Source organism: Clarias gariepinus, chromosome 2 (assembly GCF_024256425.1).
Source record: "Clarias gariepinus isolate MV-2021 ecotype Netherlands chromosome 2, CGAR_prim_01v2, whole genome shotgun sequence".
Taxonomy (NCBI): domain Eukaryota; kingdom Metazoa; phylum Chordata; class Actinopteri; order Siluriformes; family Clariidae; genus Clarias; species Clarias gariepinus.
Genome location: NC_071101.1, coordinates 3,473,402 through 3,494,689, shown reverse-complemented (window position 1 = coordinate 3,494,689; position 21,288 = coordinate 3,473,402). Strand labels below are relative to the sequence as shown.

Sequence of the window (21,288 nt, the reverse complement as noted above, 5' to 3'; positions counted from 1 at the left end):
CAGTACCGTGCATGCTGACAAAACAAACTACAAAATAAAAATATTCATTGTTTTTTACCTTACTAGGCTGTGCAACAAACATCACCTGCTAAGCCATGTACAGGTCCTTCTCAAAAAATTTGCATATTGTGATAAAGTTCATTATTTTCTGTAATGTACTGATAAACATTAGACTTTCATATATTTTAGATTCATTACACACAACTGAAGTAGTTCAAGCCTTTTATTGTTTTAATATTGATGATTTTGGCATACAGCTCATGAAAACCCAAAATTTCTATCTCAAAAAATTAGCATATCATGAAAAGATTCTCTAAACGAGCTATTAACCTAATCATCTGAATCAACTCATTAACTCTAAACATCTGCAAAAGATTCCTGAGGCTTTTAAAAAAACTCCCAGCCTGGTTCATTACTAAAAACCGCAATCATGGGTAAGACTGCCGACCTGACTGCTGTCCAGAAAGTCATCATTGACACCTTCAAGCAAGAGGGTAAGACACAGAAAGAAATTTCTGAACGAATAGGCTGTTCCCAGAATGCTGTATTAAGGCACCTCAGTGGGAAGTCTGTGGGAAGGAAAAAGTGTGGCAGAAAACACTGCACAACGAGAAGAGGAGACCGGACCCTGAGGAAGATTGTGAAGAAGGACCGATTCCAGACCTTGGGGGACCTGCGGGAGCAGTGGACTGAGTCTGGAGTAAAAACATCCAGAGCCACCATGTACAGGCGTGTGCAGAAAATGGGCTACAGGTGCCGCATTCCCCAGGTCAAGCCACTTTTGAACCAGAAACAGCGGCAGAAGCGCCTGACCTGGGCTACAGAGAAGCAGCACTGGACTGTTGCTCAGTGGTCCAAAGTACTTTTTTCGATGAAAGCAAATTTTGCATGTCATTTGAAAATCAAGGCACCAGAGTCTGGAGGAAGACTGGGGAGAGGGAAATGCCAAAATGCCTGAAGTCCAGTGTACCCACAGTCAGTGATGGTCTGGGGTGCCATGTCAGCTGCTGGTGTTGGTCCACTGTGTTTTATCAAGGGCAGGGTCAATGCAGCTAGCTATCAGGAGATTTTGAAGAACTTCATGCTTCCATCTGCTGAAAAGCTTTATGGAGATGAAGATTTAATTTTTCAGCACGACCTGGCACCTGCTCACAGTGCCAAAACCACTGGTAAATTTTACTGACCATGGTATTACTGAGCTCAATTGGCCTGCCAACTCTCCTGACCTGAACCCCATAATCTGTGGGATACTGCGAAGAGAAAGTTGAGAGATGCAAGACCCAACACTCTAGATGAGCTTAAAGCCGCTATCGAAGCATCCTGGGCCTCCATAACACCTCAGCAGTGCCACAGGCTGATTGCCTCCATGCCACGCCGCATTGAAGCAGTCATTTCTGCAAAAGGATTCCCGACCAAGTATTAAGTGCATAACTGAACATAATTATTTGAAGGTTGACTTTTTTGTATTAAAAACACTTTTCTTTTATTGGTTGGATGAAATATGCTAATTTTTTGAGATAGGAATTTGGGGTTTTCATGAGCTGTATGCCAAAATCATCAATATTAAAACAATAAAAGGCTTGAACTACTTCAGTTGTGTGTAATGAATCTAAAATATATGAAAGTCTAATGTTTATCAGTACATTACAGAAAATAATAAAGGGACTTGACTGATAAACATAAATAAAGGGACTGGACTGATAAACACACACACACACACACACACACAGACACACTAACACAAACATTATTACACAGCTTAACTCAACTACCTCAAAATATTGGGACTGGACTGACTAATCAACACAAGTGCAGACACACTGACCTACACCACCAAATTATCGTACACACCAATCTGTAAATGCTTCACTGTTTATCTTTTTGCACAATGATCATTACTGGACTAATTTTTGCACTAATTCCTCAATTCTTGCTGCTGTTTTTAAAGAATGTTTATGTTTACCCACTACCTCAACACCATATTTTTATGTTCTGTTATGTCGTGGTTGCGCACTGTCACTTTGTTGTTGCTCTTGTTTGCACATTTGCACGTGCACTTTATGTTGTCTGTTAAAATAGTTATACTTAGCTAGTTAGTTTTTGTTAATTTATGTTGTAATTTATGTTAGGTCTCTCTGTCCTGTCTCTGCTAGCCAGTTAACTAGGCCTCTTGGTTAGCTAGTTTAGTGTCTTTGTTAATTTATGTTGTAAATTTATGTTGCATGTAGCACCTTGGTCCTGGAGGAACGTTGTTTCGTTTCACTGTGTACTAACTGTATATGGTTGTAATGACAATAAAGCCTACTTGAACTTGAACTTGAACATCAAGTTTAACATTTTATAAACATTTTAAAACGGGTTAGGTTTTTACTCCTTTCTCAAATTTCCTGATAATCATCATTCTGGTTAATATTTATTGTTCACAAACAAAGAAGCTTCTAATCTTAATTATAGAGGCCTACAGTATGTCACATTCACAAACTGATGAAAATGATTACACATAATTTTAAAACACATGTTTATTCTTGCTGCTGTTTTAAGGAATGTTTATGTTTACCCACTACCTCAACACCATGTTTTATGTTCTGTTATGTCGTGGTTGCGCACTGTCACTTTGTTGTTGCTCTTGTTTGCACATTTGCACGTGCACTTTATGTTGTCTATAAAAATGTTATACTTAGCTAGTTAGTTTTTGTTAATTTATGTTGTAATTTATGTTAGGTCTCTCTGTCCTGTCTCTGCTAGCCAGCTAACTAGGCCTCTTGGTTAGCTAGTTTAGTGTCTCTGTTAATTTATGTTGTAAGTTTATGTTGCATGTAGCACCTTGGTCCTGGAGGAACGTTGTTTCGTTTCACTGTGTACTAACTGTATATGGTTATAATGACAATAAAGCCTACTTGAACTTGAACTTGAAATAATGGACTTTATCACAATATGCTATTTTTTTTAAAAGGACCTGTACATGTAAACATACATGTGAACATTAGGAACAGTGTTATTGGAAATATCAAAATATCAAAATATACAATGAAACATAGGTAAATATATACCCTCGTAACACCATAGACCCTTACGTCATCATAACCCCTACCATTTAAAGTTGAGTCTGGTTGGTATGGTATTCATTAGTCCATTTCCGTTGTGACCAGTCTGTGGTAACTCTTGGAGCAAGTCTAGGTCTGAGGTCATAGCGATGACTCTGTCTAGCATCATCACAGTTATGGTCATAAAGATCATGTGTAGAAATGTCAAAGTCAGCAACAGGGGCAAAACTTGTGTCGTCACCTGTGGCCACATCGTTAACGTTGTCACTCCAAGAATCGTAAGTAACATTTGATGCATTTGGCAAACAAGAGTTTACATAATAAGATGGAGACATCCTGCCCTTAAGCTTTTCAGTAAGTACGTCAGAGTCAGGCAAAAACCCATCTGTCCCCTGTACCCTACTTTTAGGTCTGGTATAGAAAGGTTGCATATTAACGACATGAAAAACACCTGCATTTTCCCCTGTATCCAGCTTTCTGAGCCTGTAGTTTACATCAGATAAGACGTGAGTGACACAGTAAGGGCGAGAATAAAGTGGTGCCAATTTAACTGTGAAATCTGTAAGTGCGTCAGACTTCGGGTGATTTCTTACTCTGATAAGGTCACCAATTGAATAATGAACACAACGTCTTTTCTTGTCGTAGTGCAGTATTCCTTTCTCTTCGCATGGTTAACTTCCAAGCTCGCCTTTGCATGTTCATGAGCTTCCCGTAATGAAGACCGCAACAGTTCCAGGTAAGGAATGTCAATGTCAAGCTCTTCATCTCCATTCGGTTGAGTCACCAAGTCTAAAGAAGTGTTCAACTCATGTCTGTACAACAACATGGCTGGTGATTGTCCTGTACTCTCGTAAGGAGCCGTAAGTAAGACAAAACAGATCTGAGGGTTGTATCTGTCCCACAAGGTGTGTTTGTTGCCGACATATGCCCTGATTGCTGTTTTCAATGCTCTGTTCACTCGTTGCATTCGCCTGTGAGTGATATGCAGTAGTCAGACGGTCTTCAGTTCCGATGAGGGTAAGTAATTTTTCAAACAAGTGACTCCCAAAGGGGGAACCCCTATCTGAAATTAGATAAATTGGTGCTCCATGACACGAGAACACTTCACTTAACAATCTGCTGGCTGCTACTTGTGCTGTTGCTTCTCTCACTGCCACAATCTCTACCCACTTTAAAAAATAGTCTACGAAGACCAAGATGTAAGCATTTTTGTTGGAGGTATGAGGTAAAGGGCAGACAAAGTCAACTCCCACGAACTCCCAAGGTTTTTGAGGACGGATTAGGACCATAAGACCAGCTGGCTTATGCTGACACAGCTTAGTCAATTGGAGGACCTTACAAGAAGACACATACTTTTTCACTTCTGTCGACATGTAAGGCCAGAAAAATAGGTGTTTTAAACGTGCCAAGGTTTTCGTAATTTGCAAGGTGACCAGCAGTTAGATGATCATGGTAGTATTTAGGGTTGTGCCGATAGACGATACTATCGTCTATCAAAGATAGTCAGCTATATGAATGATAGCTAATAAAAATGACGATAATACGGCTTATTTTCTAGTTGTTTTTTTTTTTTTTTATTATTATTATTAGGCAATTATTATTATCAAAGTACAATTCATTTTTTTATTAATTTTGTTATTGTATAGTTATGTTATTTTTGTTGTTGTTTACACTTTATGCAACTAAAACAAAACGAAAATAATGCAGTTTTGCCGTTTTTTTTTAACATGGTTAAAATAACAACTGTACAATGTCTCTTTATAACAAGCACACTTGACATAATTTGTGAAAGAAGGAAATTTAGTTTTCGCTTGTAATACGTTTTTCAAAGAGGAGTGATTCTCTTTTAAAAATCGTCATATGCATTCCTTGCAAGCCGCAAATGTATGATGCGTATTCAGAATAAATGCACAATAATCAGTCGGCTATGAAAATTAAAAGAAGGTTTATTTCAAACTCTAACTTGTTTAACATATTTAACATAAAAGAGTGTTTATCTTGTCGCTAATAGCCAAACACGTTTCAATAAACAAAAAGCAAAAAAAATAAAATTAAATAACCAAGAACTAAAATAATGCAATCTTAGTTACATTGCTTACAGATTTAAAACAATATGACTGTTTACGATGCAAGAGTAATGCTTCCGTCTACAGATTTTTTGCCAAAAAAACAAGCTGGTTAACTTTTTCTGGTTTGACTAGGCTGCGAAGTGGAGTGATTATGTTGCCGGCTGCGCTAAACACGCGCTCTGAAGGGGTGCTAGTTGCGGTAACACACGGGTATTTTTTTTGCCAGGTTTGCCCTTAAAGGAAACAGCATCTATTTTCTTTCCACCAGTCCAGTGGCTTGTCATCACCATCAATTACTTCCTCTTGTAAGTAAGACGTGATTTCAGATTTTGCTCACTGGTCTACAGGTGTGGATGTGGACACAGACGGCTTTGCTCTGCCAAGAAGACGACCCAGTGTTTTGATCCTCTTAGCCGGCTGTTTCTCACCTGATGATGTACCTGCCGCATCTTTTTCTTCTTCCCCCTCCACTCTGATGGGTACAGGTGGCATATTTTTTTCATTCCAATATGCCACCATCTCAACCTCAAGCTGTGATTTGATCACATCAAGTTGTGCGGCATCGATGTGGTCACCCTTATAGCGTGGGTCAAGGAGGGTAGCTTTGCGCATTAGTTGGAGGGTACTGTCGTCATATTTCGAGTCGAGTTTCTCCAAAATCCTCCGTTTAATTCCTGCCGTCATCTCCACATCAGTCTCCTCCTCCTTCAGGATATCCTTTGTTAGCTGCAGCACGGGCAGTAGAGATGAGACTGTCATGTAATTTTCAGCTGATAATATATCAGTAAATTCTGCGACAGGCTTCAACCCATCCCTGACAGCCTCTAGTACAGCAATGTCCTGCCAGGTCACGTTTGGGAGTGTTCGACGACGGCTCTTGTCATCAGCAAAAACCCTTTTGATGGCAGGAAGCTGTTCCAGAATTTTTACTACCATGGCATATGTTGATCCCCAACGAGTTGTACAATCCTAAAATAACATATTAAATGACAATTATGCGTCGATTGTTAATGTTGTGATCATTTATTATAATTAAATAATATTATATTTGATTTACAAGTATTATTTCTAGTCTGACAAAAATGTCATTTTTCTTATTTTTCACTAAGATGGTTGTGCCACAAGATAACTATTAAGCAAATAAAATATAATAATTTATGTACCGTTATCAGCATACGTTAAGGTAAATTTAGCTGTTCCTGCGCCTTGCGGAGCTCTTGTCGCCTCTTCCAGCTGTGAGAAAATGCTGCGTTAATATTGCGACAGATTCCAAGAGCGCGATCAGTTTTTGTTTTCTCCTTTTGTAGTGAATAATTCACTGCCACATTCAAGTTATGGCCAAAACAGTTCAGCCATGGCCATCCGAGCCCTCGTATGGCCGCAACAATATTGGCCCCGTTGTCAGTTGTAATGCATGAAATTTTACTCTGTTCTATGTCCCAATCTTGCATGGCATCTGACAGCGCCTCAGCCAGTACCTCTGCAGTGTGATTATCCGGAATAAATGTTGTTTCCAGGCATTTTGCTTCTAGCTTCCAATCCTCCGAAATATAATGGACTGTCACAGACATATAGGGGGTCATGTTTATGCTTGACCACATGTCTGTGGTCAAAGCAACAAAGTTAGCAGCTTTCAGATTTTTAACAATGATGTCCCTAGTTTCATTGTACAAGTTTGGGATAGCTGTTTCGGTGAAGTACTTGCGCCCCGGCACCTCGTACTGTTTATCAAAGGTTTGGAGCAGGTCTTTAAAGCTTGCTTTCTCGACTGTATGATAGGAGACCATTTCCTTCGCAATGTACTTCGATACAGCTGCAGTGCACTGAGCCCACCTTTCACTGTTTCTTTTGTACTTTGTGCTTTTTGCAAAGGCTCCGATGATTGATGGCTGACTTCGGTCTTTGCTAATCGTGCCTTCTCTTGGCGCTAGTTTAGCAGCCTCAGCAGGGTGGTGACCACGCAAATGTACATACATGTTTGTGGTTTGTGATTCTTTTACCGGCACAACCTTCGAGCAAAGTCTGCAAACTGCCTGCGTGACATCAGCGGGCTCACCTTTTTCATCTGGTGTAAACCCGAAATATTGCCAAATAGGCGATGTGGCATTTTTCTTTCCCACCAACTCCATCCTCCTTGTCAGAATGATAGACGGTCCTCATTTCCCATGTGTCATTCCGCGTGATAATTAATAATTACGTTAATATTTAAATAAAAGTGTAACTAAAAAAAGGTAGACTAATAAGTAAATAAATGATCTTATAAATAAGCAAACAAATACATAAATAATCAAAAAAATTGCCCCTCCCCCCCGATACTATCGTGTATCGGCGATCTTACAGGCTGACGATAGGACGATATGACAATGGGCATTATCGCACAACCCTAGTAGTATTGTAGCACAGTGTTTTTAAGAAAATCAGGAACATACAGTTTTAAATGTTTCAGAGGGTGAATACCGCATGCAGATGTAGAATCATTAAAATACAGTAGTTTATCATGAACTAAAAACTGAGAACCTTCTTCTGCTATTTCACTTGACTGGGGTGCCGTTTCCTTCATTCGCAGAAGATCACCAGTGACCGGGCCATCAAGTTGCAGTTGTTTCACTTGTGATCGGTCAGAAAGGGGTAAGGTTGTTGATGAGCAGAGTTTGAGTCCACCGATAATAGCATGTTCTGGTAGTATGTCCATTGGAGATTTATCACTCTGCAGAGGATTCCTTGACAGTGCATCGGGCACTTTATTACGCTCGCCAGGCTTGTGTATAACGTCAAAGTCAAAGTCTTGGAGATGGAGAGACCATTGCGCAAGTCTACCTGTAGGATTTGGACGCGACATCAGCCATTTTAATTCACTGTGGTCAGTAAAAATCGTGAAGTGTAGGCCTTTAACATACGGTCAGAAATGTTCAAGTGCCCAATTGACTGCAAGACACTCTTTTTCAGGAGTGGAATAGGGTTTTTCAGATTTGTGGAGGGCTCTTCTTGCAAATGCCACCGCCACTTCTCTACCTTGCACATCTTTCTACATTGATGTGGCCCCAAGAGCAATGTCACATGCGTCAGCATGAAGAAAGAAAGGTGAGGTGAAGTCAGGAAAACTCAATATGGGCGCTGTTGTCAATTTTTGCTTCAGGCGCAAAAAAAAAGACTCTTGACGTGAAGTGTCCCAGTTAAAAGGGTTACCTTTTTGTGTGAGTGTGAACAAAGACGTGCATAATCCTGTATGAATCTTCTGTAATACCCCAAAAGGCCAAAAAAAATGTCTAACTTTCCTCTAAGTTCAGAACAGCGTTGACTTTTCCTTGATCAGGAAGAATACCATCTGGACAGACTCTGTATCCCAAAAAGTTTAATTCTTTGCAACAAAACTGGCACTTGGCTAGCTTAATAGTCAAGCCTGCAGAATTCAACCGAAGAAAAACGTCTTTTAGATTCTTGAGGTGTTGTTCGAAGTTGGGTAAAGCCACGACGATATCGTCAAGATAAACAGCACAGGATTTGTAGATAAAGCCAGCCAGAACACTGTTCATTACTCTTTGGAACGTCGCAGAGGCGTTACATAACCTCAAAGGAAGAACACGAAATTGGAAAAGGCTGCAATGTGACACAAAAGCAGTTTTAGGTCTAGAGCTTAAAGCCATGGGAACTTGCCAATACCCCAGAGAGAGATCAATCGTTGTCAGGAATTTCCCTCTAGCGAGGAAGTCCAAGGACTCATCAACTCTCACAAAATCGTGGTTCGCTACCTGGCCTTTGAACAATGACGACAGGGGCAGCCCACGGTCTGCTTCCTTTAACATTTTCCCTATTTGTTCTTCAATCAACTGTTTTTTTGCGGGAGAAGTTCTGTAAGGGGGTAAGTGAACTGGTTTTTCATTACCAATGTCAATGTGATGTTCAACTAATGAAGTATGTCCTAAGTGTCCATCAAAAAGATTAGCAAAGTTTTCAAGCACTTTTGTCATTTGTTCTCCTTCTGTAGAGCTCAAACAAGCTTCATTCATTTTCTGAGAAAGCACGGAGGATGAGACATCCATGAGTAACAGATTACTATTCAAATCATTTATGTCACTGCCCTCCATTTCATCAGCAATTGATGCTGGGTTGTTCCCGACAACAACTATTCTTGAAGGAATGTGAATAGTGATAGAAGCACGCTGCATGAAATCCATACCAAGGACCAAGGTAGATAGCAGATGTGTAACAACAGCAAAGCACTGATAGAAGCACTCTCCCATGAATCCAAAATTCAACCAGGTAACGCCAACAGGATCACAGGTACTGCCATCGGCCAGCAAAATTGGTGAAGTAGTCCATGGTTTAATGTTAGCCTTTAATTTAGGGTGAGAGATGCCGAAAGAGATGCCCTGTGTCTAAGGTAGCTTCTAACACTTGCCCATTAAGATTAATTTTCACTCTGAATGGGGTGTTCCAAAAAGAAGTGAACGCAGTATCTTCAACATGACTTAGAACATGTAAGCAGGATTCATCTTCGGCCAAAAAAGAGGCAGAGTCATTTCTTGGAGAGAGGATTGCCTCTGTGAATCATCCTCCCTCCTCTGAAGTTTCCCGAGTGTCTGTCAGAGGATTGTCCATCGTGCGTGTAACTATGTTCCGGCATGTTTAAACTTCCAGAAAGAGTAGACGTCAACTGAGCACCTACTGGTTCAACATGACGCGAATCTGTCTCAGAAAATTAATTACATTTTAGACAAGTGCGTGAAGTGAAGCCAGGAAGTAAGCATTTGAAGCAGTGAATTTCCTTGTTCATCTATGTTTTGTCTCTTACCATGATAGGAAGACATGCACCTAAGCCCAAAACAACATGAAGCTCATGAGCTCCAAGAAGGAGATCTATTCCAGAGAAAACAGACAAACCATAGAGAGAGATTCTGTACTTTTCGAGTGAGTGCTTACAGATTAAGTCTACTTGCTCACCTTCAGGTGGCGGAGTTTTCAATTTTTTGAACTCACTTAACATATGAGCCGCAAAAGTAGGGTAAGGCTCCCCAGGAGTTTGGAAACAGTCCAAGATACCTCTCATGATTTGTTCCTGGTTATCAGATGGAAGAAAAACTGTCGTGTCCATGAAGTGATATGTGAACTTAGAACGGAAAACCACTTCTTTGGTTCTGCACCCATTGACAGACTGTAACCACTCTTCAGGATGCTCACGTCCATCACCCGTAAACACAGGTGGCTCCAGCCTTGACTGATAGAGCACAGATGCCAGAATTCTACTGGTATTGGTCACGTCCAAATAATTAAATTGTAGAAAAAAAGTTACGTTCATCGCACAAGCATCAAAAGTATTCATACCCTGGTATCCGAAGGGATGTGTGGAGTGGAGCTGGCCATCAGAGGTAGCTGTGTTCTTTTCCCCGCCATTGTATCAATGCCATGGGGTTCAAGGCGTCTCAATACTTTCTGCTGCAACTAAAGAAAATCACTTAGACATTTTTGTAAAACTGACACTTCAGCTGTTAGGACTTCAACTTAAGATTCTAAACTATTTGTTTCTGAGTCCTCTGCTTCTGTCTACAGTTAGGTTCAGATAAAGGGTAAATCGAATCAGACTCAAAGTCAGGGTGAGTAGCCATTGCTGTACGTACACGGTCACTCAAACAACAATTTAAATGTGAAACAATAGAGAATGCTAAATGTACAACAAAAGAAATCAATTTCAGGCAAATATGCACAATGTTTAGTTTACTAATGACAATTTAGAATTAAACAGGTCACACAAGTATGCTGTTCAAATGTCACAGTTGAACAAATGTCGGTATTAAAGTCCACTCCAAAATGTAATAAAGTCAAATCCAAAATGTAATAAAGTCCACTCCAAAATGTAATAAAGTCAAATCCAAAATGTAATAAAGTCCACTCCAAAATGTAATAAAGTCAAATCCAAAATGCGCAACCCGAAGCACAAAAAAACGATTCCAATAAAATAGCGAACATGTCCAGACACGTGAAAGAGTACATTAGCAAGCTAATCTTACCGTCCCACACACCATGTGGTGTCGCATGAAACTTCCAGAACATCCGAATAAAGTCTGTGAAAGGACACAAATTGGATCGTTTCCCCCCTAGAAAAACCCCAAATCAGTTGTCGGATGACAAATAAAACATGTTGACAACATCCGAGCACAGAATTAGAAGTTCGGGCGCCAATTGTGATGTTTTGTGCCGGATAGTCAGAGGGGAAACGGCGTTTATACAGACTTTTATCGGTTTTCTTAACGTCACAAAACACAATGCAAGAGCATGAATAGAAACAAAGGAAAGTGTAAGAGTAAAAAGCGTTTCTGGAGGAAAGCAGCACACATGCTCCTATTCCGTCTTCGTCTTCTCACACAACTCTGCAGCGCACACACCAGGGGCGTGCCAACACACCTTAAACGGGCAACAGACATACAAGCATACATGCAATTGTATTGTGGCGTGGGCGGGGCGGCGGCTGACGACCAGCATGCCTTGCGGGGATGTCGGTGTGTTCACCCTGATGGGAAAGGGTGTTTGGGTTGGTGCCTTCGGCCCTGTTTGTGTGTGTGGGGGTGTGACGTGTGAAATGTGTTCCAGTTCGGGCTGACGCTGAATTGGATGTAGGCTCCTGAGTGAGGGTACTGCTCCTGCCTTACTGCTGTGTGCCTTATAAAGTTCTCCCAGCCATTGCATTGGGCAGCAAATAAGCTCACTCGTCTCTCCAGCATTCTTTCCGGCATAAAAACGCTACAGTATATAACGTTGTTGTGACCGTTACAAGTTGTAGGAGGAGGTAAGAGGAGACACTGACTGTAGACCCGCCGTCACACAAGCCTGATAAAGAAGAAATACACTACAACCTTATAACCTGTGTGTTGTTGTAAAGCAGCTTATAAAAATCATGCAAACAGTAAAATGTGCACAGACACATTAATAAGGCCTGGAATAATTCTTCCTATCTCAGATGTAGAGTCGAGGGAAAAACATTTAGGAATCAGCAAGAAACTTTATTACAAACGAAAATCAAAGTGTAAGAAAGTCTGTGCCGATAGCTGAGCGACCTCATATGCGCAACCGCAACGCAGACTGATGCGCTCCAACACAACCAGAGCGCACGCGATAGATCAGTGTTGGCAACTCGTCAGTAAGGAAAGTAGCTATTGGCTGTCGTAGAAGTCGCTAGAAGTCGCTAGATGACGTCATCACGTAATTTGCATAATGCAATTCTGTCATATGGCTTTCAAAAAGATACGTGACACTTATTTGAAGCTTGAAATATGGTAAGAATGTGTATTTGTATCTGACAAACCCATTTGTAACATTTCGACTTTTATCTCATAACATTCTTGTAGATTTACATTTTTTTTTTTTAACGTGGCACTAAAGCTCCATCGTATCGTCGTAGTTTTTATACATAATATATATTACTATATATATATCACCATTTTTTTTTTCATATTTAGCAGATGTTTTTATCCAAAGGGACTTATAAATGAGGACATTTAAAGGAATTAAAATCAACAAAAGAGCAAAGACATGCAAATGCTATGCCATGTCTCAGTTAGCTTATACACAGTGCATTTAGCAAATGCTGATGATAGAATAGAAAAAGAATAATACATGCTTATGGTAGGCCTCTGTTTTTATTTTTTTTAATATATATAATAGCCTAAATAAAAAAACAGGAAAGCTAGTGTTATTAGTTTAGTTTTTTTAATGTCACAACTCCTACCCTCCTCCTTTACCCGGGCTTGGGACCGGCAAAAGTGACCCAAATAAGACACTTTGGCGGAGTTTTTTTTTTTTGTTGTTGTTTGTTTGTTTTTCTGTTGTTGTTTTTTTTTTGCTTGTTTTTTTATCTTTATAATCTTATAATCCACTTAGAACCTTAAAACATGAACAGTTTAACCATAACATTGTATCATTTTTTAAATACCATCTACATTAACAATTTAACAGAGTAGTCCAAATTTTTTTGTTTTTTCCAGACCCTCCTCAACACTAACACTAGTTAACACTGGGGGGCTCCTGCGAGAGGACAGCCCTGTCTGTGAGTGCTTTGGGACGGGAGAGGGGCCGGCGGCGGCAAAAAAAAGGTGTGGAGTTGATTAAAAGTGTTGAATGTGTATTTGGTAGATGTTGATGAGACTCTCAGTACACAGTGTAAAGAGGTGCTGATGCAGGTGAAGGAGCTCATCATTAAAATGCATGCTCCAGACTCTTGGAGTTTACTTCTATTAAAGATGTGTGTTGTTCAGTCATTCAGCCCCAGAAAAAGATCAGTTCAAAGAAATCACTGAAAGACCAGAATTGTCCTGATGTTCATGAGTGTGTGTAAACCTCCAACCACAACTGTAACTAAAACTCATTTCTGTCTCTCTGCAGTAATGAAGAGTCCTCACCCACTGGTCCTGGTCCTGTCCCTCGTCTCATGTTTACTCGTCCAGCTCTTCTGTGGAGAAACATGAGTGTGACCTACAGCTGTGTACAGGACTGTGTGTTTCAATCACACACAGTAAACTACACCCTGCAGCTGTGTGATGCTGAATAATCAGAACTCTAGAGACACGTCACTGCTGTCCAATCAGAACTGTCCACCTGACTTTAAGACAACACTGAGTTTACATCCCTAACACTGTGAGACAGTTAGTTGGACCTGATGAAGAATTCAGGAAAAGAAGTGAAGCATCTTCAAGAACTTTATACAAGTCGAGTCGTCACTGTATTATCATTACTGATCACATTATATGAGACGATCTCAAGGACATCTGATCAGAATTCTGTAAGAGAGTGTGAAAGTGTGTAAGTGTGTGTGTGTGAGAGAGTGTGTGAGAGAGTGTGTTCTACATGTTTAAGATGAGGAGAAGTAAAAGCACTGACAGATTAACAGACAGAACTCACACTACACATGCAGGACGTGTGTGAGACAAATGTCCATAAGGAAGTGTGATCTAAAGCAGCGGTTCCCGTCCCTGATCCTGGACGACGCCCTGTCCTGGACATCTTAGTCTTTTCTTCATTAAAGTGGGTGTGATAGAGCAGAGAAAACACTAGAATGTGCAGGACAGGGGTTCCCTCATCACCAGGGTGGAGAATCACTGATCTACTAAAGTGATGGGGAGCCACCTAGTGGTGGGAAAGAGAACTAAAGTGAGTTAAAGAGAAATTAGAATGAACAGTTTAACCCCTGTTCTGTTCACACTGACTTTATGGACATTTTGTTTAAAAAAAAAAAAAAAAAGGCATTGAGTTTTATTTTTTTGTATTTAGTTATTTTTATATACTTTATATTTTATCTCATTATAGTAAAATGTTTGTATTTTTTTCTATGATTTTTTTTAACAACAAACTGGACCTGCAATTTTTATACAAGTGACAATTGATGTAAATTCAGTTATTATTTAAAAAAAGTGTTTAATAATCATCATGTATGCAAATATATGCATATTTATTTTCTTTAATGAATAATTTGCTAATGATGTTATATTATTATGTGTTAGTTTTTTAATAAAGAGTACAGATGTGTTAGAGTGAGAAAAGAATAATTCTAAAAAGTATACTAAGCAGTTCACATGTGTGAGTAACAGACACACACACACACACACACAGAGACAGTATGTATTATTTCCTCCTGGTGAGATGAGCGGGGGTTCCGTCTGCCTTTAGATCTCCCTGTACTGGTGTTTTCTGGTTAGAAGTAGGAAGTGACTTTCTCCTCTCTATCTGAGGCTTCACCAGGGCCTGACTCAGCTGCTCAGAGAAACTTCTCCAAATCACAACTCCTCATTGTTCCAGTTAATGATCTCAAGCACTTTACAACAACACACAGATAATAATGTTATAGTTCACTTCTTCTTTCATCACGCTCTTAAATATCAGTGATCAGTGCACCATGTATTGAGCAGATTTCTGTCTGTAAGATCTCACCTTCAGTGTTGTGAGGTCACTTACTTCATCTACACAATAAGAGATCTTTAAATCATTCTGGGTTTAGTGTTTTATTACACTTCACAAAGTTTTATGTTCCTGACACTTCTTGGGCAGCCGTGATGATTTACATGAATTATTGTATTTATTTTATTTTATTTTATGAAAATACCTTTAAAATAAAAAGAAAGAATAAAAAAATCTAGTATACACTCATTACACAAACATTCTTATGGATACTTTGTGCAGCTGCTCGCTTTATCTTTTATATTCAGCTTATAGCGTTAATATAATATTACTGTTTTTACTGTCATTTTATTTATAATTAATTTACATTTAATATAAACTAGAAATAAAGTCTTATATTTATTGATTTATTATTTAATTACATTTATTTCTAGTAATGCACAAAAAAAACTTATGCTATCTAACTTTAAACAAGACCAACTTTTGTTTTTGGTCACAAGATCCAATTTTTTATATATTTTTTCTGTTTAATGAAGGAAAACGTTCTATAATTAAATCCTCATAACTTTACTATTGTTTCCTACTCGAGGCAGTTATTGAGTTCTAACACTAACCAGGTTTCCTGTTACAGGCATCACGTCACACTGCCGGGGGGGGGGAGGGGGGGTGTTAATATTTGGGAAAGGGTGGAGGAATGAGGAGAAGTAAAAGCTGATTTTGCACACAGAGTGGAAATGAAACACCACGACAGACTCCAGGCTGAAAATGTGTGTGTGTGTGTGTGTGTGTTTACAGAAAGTATTAGATATGACTATAGGGTGTGACATCATGTCTCCTTTATCGCGGTACACTGGGTTTCATACTGCACTGGTGTAATACTGTATAACGGGACTAAACCTCTACTGCGGTACTAGAGCCATGAAAACGGTACTGTATCATCACAGGGTTCTGAAATAATATTTATATAATAATAGTTTGAATGTCTGTTTGATCTGTCTATAAGGAATCTCTCTCTGTAAACACAGCAGTGACTTGAACATGGCTGGTAGAGTCCTCATATCCAAAGGGGACTTTCCCATTTTCTTTATCCCTCCCTCTGTTTATTTATTAATAAAAAAACTGTCGAAGAAATCAATAAGTGTTCACTGGATTTTGTTTGGGGGAAAAAACACATAAACTGTAAAATAAAGATGTGCTTTCCGGCTGTAAAACTCAGAGAGGCCTTGATTTATTTTGTCCTTTGCAGACACCATTAATACTGTTAAAGTTAACTGGATTAAAAGATCCTACACAGGGTAACTCCTTATGGTCTTACATTCCAAATAATACAATAACATGATCAGGAGTTTAATCTTAGTTTTAAAATGTATTTATTCTCCTTTTAAATTACCCAGGAAAAGTCCTGAGACTTAAACTGTCTGCAGTCGCTGCATGGTGTGTAAACCCCTCACATTAACATGGGGGCGTGGCCATTTCTGCTGTCCTGTACGATGAATATGACCAACAGTGTGGATGATTTTATGGGTTAATTCAGTCAGTTTAATCCAATTCTTAATCCATAGGGTTTATTATGATGGTGGCTCCGCCCCCTTTGTAGATATAACAGCTTCACCTCTTCTCTGAAGGCTTTCCACAAGGTTTAGGAGTGTGTTTATGGGAATTTTTGACCGTTCTTTCAGAAGCACATTTGTGAGGTTCAGACACTGATGTTGGACGAGAAGGCGTGGCTTACAGTCTCCGCCCTATCAGGTTATTCATGTTTTAATGAGAATGAGCGGGACACCAATTTTAAAAGTGATGCCTACATACTTACAGCTCTAAATATGTTATTTCATGAGGTATTTGTGTGTGTTTTCTTTACATTTTTATCATTTCTGAGCTACAGTGGTGTGTTTCAGAACATGAGTGTGTGTCTATAGACTGTATGTGGTAGAATGTTTAAAAAATGTGAGCATATATATTTTGGTCGTCACGGTGGTGTAGTGGTTGGCACTTTTGCCGTGCACCTCCAGGGTGTGGGTTCAAGTCCCGTCTCTGTGTGCTTGGCCCCCTCCGGGTACTTCGGTTTTCTCCCACAATCCAAAGATCTGAGGATTAGGCTAATTAGATAGATTGGCACTCTGTCCAGGGTGTACCCCGCCTCGTGCCTTAAGCCTCATGGGATGGGCTCCAGGCCCCCTGCGACCCTGAATACAGGATAAAACAGTATAGATGATGAGTGAGTGAGTATATTTTAATATATCCTTATTTTCCACATCTGCTTCTGTTTGTTGTAGTGAATCCACACACACTGACGCACCATGACTAACTTTTCCTGCATCTGCACCGTGTGGATCAGTGCCTGGGTGGGTGAGTCACCTTTCTATCTTTTATAAAATAAATGAAAATAACTGCTCTGTCCAGATTAATCTATATTATAATTTCCCGTCTCAGACCTCCTCTCTGCAGAACCTGAGATCAGTGTATCTGGCCCAGTGGGTTCTACAGCTGTCCTGCCGTGTCAACTGACGAGTGTAGACACTGACAGACTGTATATGGATGGAAAATGGAAAATCATGTCTGAGACTGTGTTTGAGCGAGTGGGCGTGGCCTCGTATCAGGGTGAGGGATATGAGGGTCGTGTGGACGTTCCTGTGGAGGAGCTGCGTAAGGGGAACTGTTCACTGGTGTTACACAATCTGACATTTACTGATACAGGAGTCTACACCAGCTACCAGACAGTGAGACACACCAAGAGATCTGTCCGTGTTAGGAGAGAAACAGTCCTGATCAACAGTGTTAATCTCTCAGTCTATGGTGAGTGAGTTAGTGTCAGTAGAACACACACTCTCTACTAAAGCTGAAAAGTTCATTTACATGTAAAAATATTGCAATGAAACTATTGTATTAGAACATTCAGTTAACATTACTCTTAAATATCATCATCTACTATAAGGTTTAAGTGTAAGTTACATAAGGCTAATATGCAGCATGCTAAGATAAGACATAAGGGATGGACAGAAGGGGAACATAGGAGTGTTGTGGAGAGTTTAGTGAACTGGTGCAGGTCTAATCATCTCCAGCTGAACACCTCTAAGACCAAGGAGATGATTTTAGACCTTCGTAGGACCAGGTCCTCACTACTACTGGTCACCACTGAGGGAGTTAACGTTACGGTGGGGAGGACATGCTGTATGAATGCGTAGGCCTACTGCTGGAGGACACACTGGACTGGTCAGCAAATACAGAACATTTATACAAAGACTCAGAGTCAGATGTTCTTTATTTTAGTGTCTGATTAAATGTTCTACAGATCAGTGGTGGCCAGTATCCTGGTGGCTCAAATGGTTAAGGCTCTGGGTTAAGTTGGTGCTGTTGAGCCCTTGAGCACGACCCTTAACTTTATCCGCGCTCCAGGGGGCGCTGTATCCTGACTGACCCTGCGCTCTGACCCCAGCTTTCTAACTGATATATGCGCAAAATAATTTCACTCTAAGGTGCATGTGACAAATAATCTAATCTAATCTAATTTATGCTAATCTAATTATTTTTTTCTCTAAAGAAAAAACAGAAGAGAGATCAGATAACAGCTCAGGTTCCTCAGGTGAGTAAATATTAAACCTTAGTGAAGTGTGTGTTGTGTTGTACAGCTGGCTGATGGAAACGTCACACACTGTTATGTGATGATGTGAGTGATATTAAAATAAACCATAAGAAAATAAAATTCAAATGTAAATATAAACGTATATAAATTTGTGTGTGTATATTATCTATAATCTATTATATAGTTACTGTAATCTTATAAATCTAGATATCTCTAAACTCTGCATTAAAAAGTTATAAGACTATGTTTAAAAGCTATAATAACATTTATAATTTCATGTCACTGAGAGTGAACTATTTACTACAATGAATTTCTGTCTCTGCAGATAACGGTGGAAGGAACCGTCTTTACTCATTGAGCCTCATTTTTCTCGTCTTCTTACTCTGTGGTGTAATTGTGTCTCTAATTAAGAAAAAAAATTCTAATATTCAGTGATGAATAATTCACAAACCTAAATATCTAGTTCTCTTTTCTGGTTAAAGCAAAGACTGTCTCAAACCAGCTACACACTTTATTTATAAACTCAGGGTTTTATTCTCTACTGTAAATAATAAATGTACATAAATCAGTGTAATATATGTACATAAATCTGTTTAATGCACACAGTGACGTCCTTTTGTAGTTCAGTTTTGTAAAAATCTGAATACAGATTTATTTAATAGCCGTTATTTACATAAAAGTGTTATTTACATTTTATACTGTGTTACTGTACCTTGGCATACAAATGCCCCGCCTTAAGGAAGTTTCACCATAAGAACTGAAATTTTGTAAGAAATGTATTTATTTTTGTATTTTACATTGTTTACATGTCTTTTCTAAATATTTTGAATATTTTTACATGGAAAATATGATTATAATGTTGGAAATTGGTAATATTGGTACTTGCTTACAGTGTCTGGAACAGATTATCTGTATGTACATTATTTCCTCTGGGAAAATGCATTTCACAATACGAACTTTCACCTTAAGAACTCGGATTAAACTCATATGCTGTAGGTTCCACTGTATTTTGTTATTTATTCTTATATTATTTTTTTATTATGAAGAAAGAACACAATGTCAAGCAAAAGTGAAACTGAACTTTACAAGGAGTGGAGTGAGGCTGGAGTCAGTGCATCAAGAGCCACCATGCACAGATGTCTTCAGGAAATGAACTACAACTGTCACATTCATCACATCAAGCCACACCTGAACCAGAGACGTCAGTAGCGTCTTACCTGGACTAAAAAGTAAAAGAACTGGACTGTTGCTCAGTGATTCAAAGTCCTCTGTGCCGATGAAAGTAAATTTTGCATTTGATTTTGAACTCAAGGTTCCAGAGTCTGGAGGAAAAGAGGAGAGACACAGAATCCATGTGAAGTTTCCACAGTCGGTGATGTGTGTATCACTTTATATTTCCACTTACTCTGTTTTAGAATACTAGCTCTGTTAACTTCACCTAACAAATTAAATAATAAATGACGGCAAATGTAAAGCTAGTGCACTATGTAGGGTGTACAATCCATTGGGCCACACACCAAGAGAGGGAGAGGGATTCGAGATTCTGGGATTTGAGATTTTCTGATTTGAGGTTAGAGAGGGATTTGAGATTCAGCCATGTGTTAGAAGCATTAGGCATTTAGCAGACGCTCTTATCCAGAGCGACTTACATTTTTATCTCATTACACATCTGAGCAGTTGAGGGTTAAGGGCCGCGCTCAAGGGCCAAACAGTGGCAACTTGGTGGTTGTGGGGTTTGAACCTGGGATCTTCCGAACCGTAATCCAATGCCTTACCTCTCTTCTGATCAGATTACTTGCTTAAAACTAAATGTTGTATAATCATGATAGAGGTTTACCTGTGGCTCCGCCCACATGCAGATCCTGACACCTGCATGTTACCTGTGAGTGTGCTGTCCACTAGCTGCCGCCCCTCCCACTGCTCCAGTGGTTCTCCAGCCCTTAATTCTGTCTCTCGTATGTTCTGCCTGCTGTCACATTCCATAAAGAATGACTGGAACATGTCCACAGTATTGTGTTTCAGGGGGAATTTTTGGTTTGTCTCAAGGTTTCGTCCACTTGCCATCTCAGGGAGGTTTTATTTATTTATATATACTTATGTATAAAGTTTATTTTCTTTGCCACAGTCGCCCATCAGGCTTGCTCATCAGGGACGATCTGATCATTTTAATTCATACACATTTCACTATTTTTCTTTTTGTGCCCAAAAACAAACAAAGGATCAGAAAAGAGTCACGTAAACTGTAAGGTCACTGACATTGTGAAAGCAGTGTAATGTACTCTGAGACTGGACTTTGTTCCAGAACTGAACTTGAACAGGATTTTGTTCTGGAGGAACCAGTTTGTTCTTCTCACAGCGTGGTGTATCAAATGATCCAAACATCTGCACTTTACTCTGAGTTAAGCTGGTGTTACACTGCACAGTTACAGCAGCTCTTTATTATCATTACTGATCACATTATACTCAGAGATTTTATCTTTATCATGTTTAATGTGACTCCAAAACTGTGTTCACTTTTATAACATAGGTTTTTATATTTTTATATTATCTCTTTTATACTGTATATAATCCACTGTATAATGTCTGTCCTAATGTGACTCCAGAATGAAGACTGAACTGAGGACTGTGTGTGAAGGACAAATCAAAACAAGAATCACAACTTCATTATAATTAAACACACACACACACACACACACACACACACACACAC

At 39.4% G+C, this 21,288-nt stretch overlaps 1 protein-coding gene and 2 long non-coding RNA genes across 3 annotated transcripts in view; 2 read left to right on the top strand and 1 right to left on the bottom strand.

The window, feature by feature from the left end:
* Nucleotides 1-21,288, bottom strand: part of LOC128507277 (uncharacterized) — a 105,041-nt gene that overhangs the window by 56,227 nt on the left and 27,526 nt on the right. The gene's annotated exons all lie outside the window — the stretch shown is intronic.
* LOC128507294 (uncharacterized) lies at nt 15,789-17,528 on the top strand. The gene is made up of 3 exons (XR_008355802.1): nt 15,789-15,922; nt 17,272-17,344; nt 17,429-17,528. It is a non-coding gene; the product is annotated as an uncharacterized LOC128507294 (long non-coding RNA).
* On the top strand, nt 18,476-19,573 carry LOC128507288 (uncharacterized). The gene is made up of 2 exons (XR_008355800.1): nt 18,476-18,578; nt 18,904-19,573. It is a non-coding gene; the product is annotated as an uncharacterized LOC128507288 (long non-coding RNA).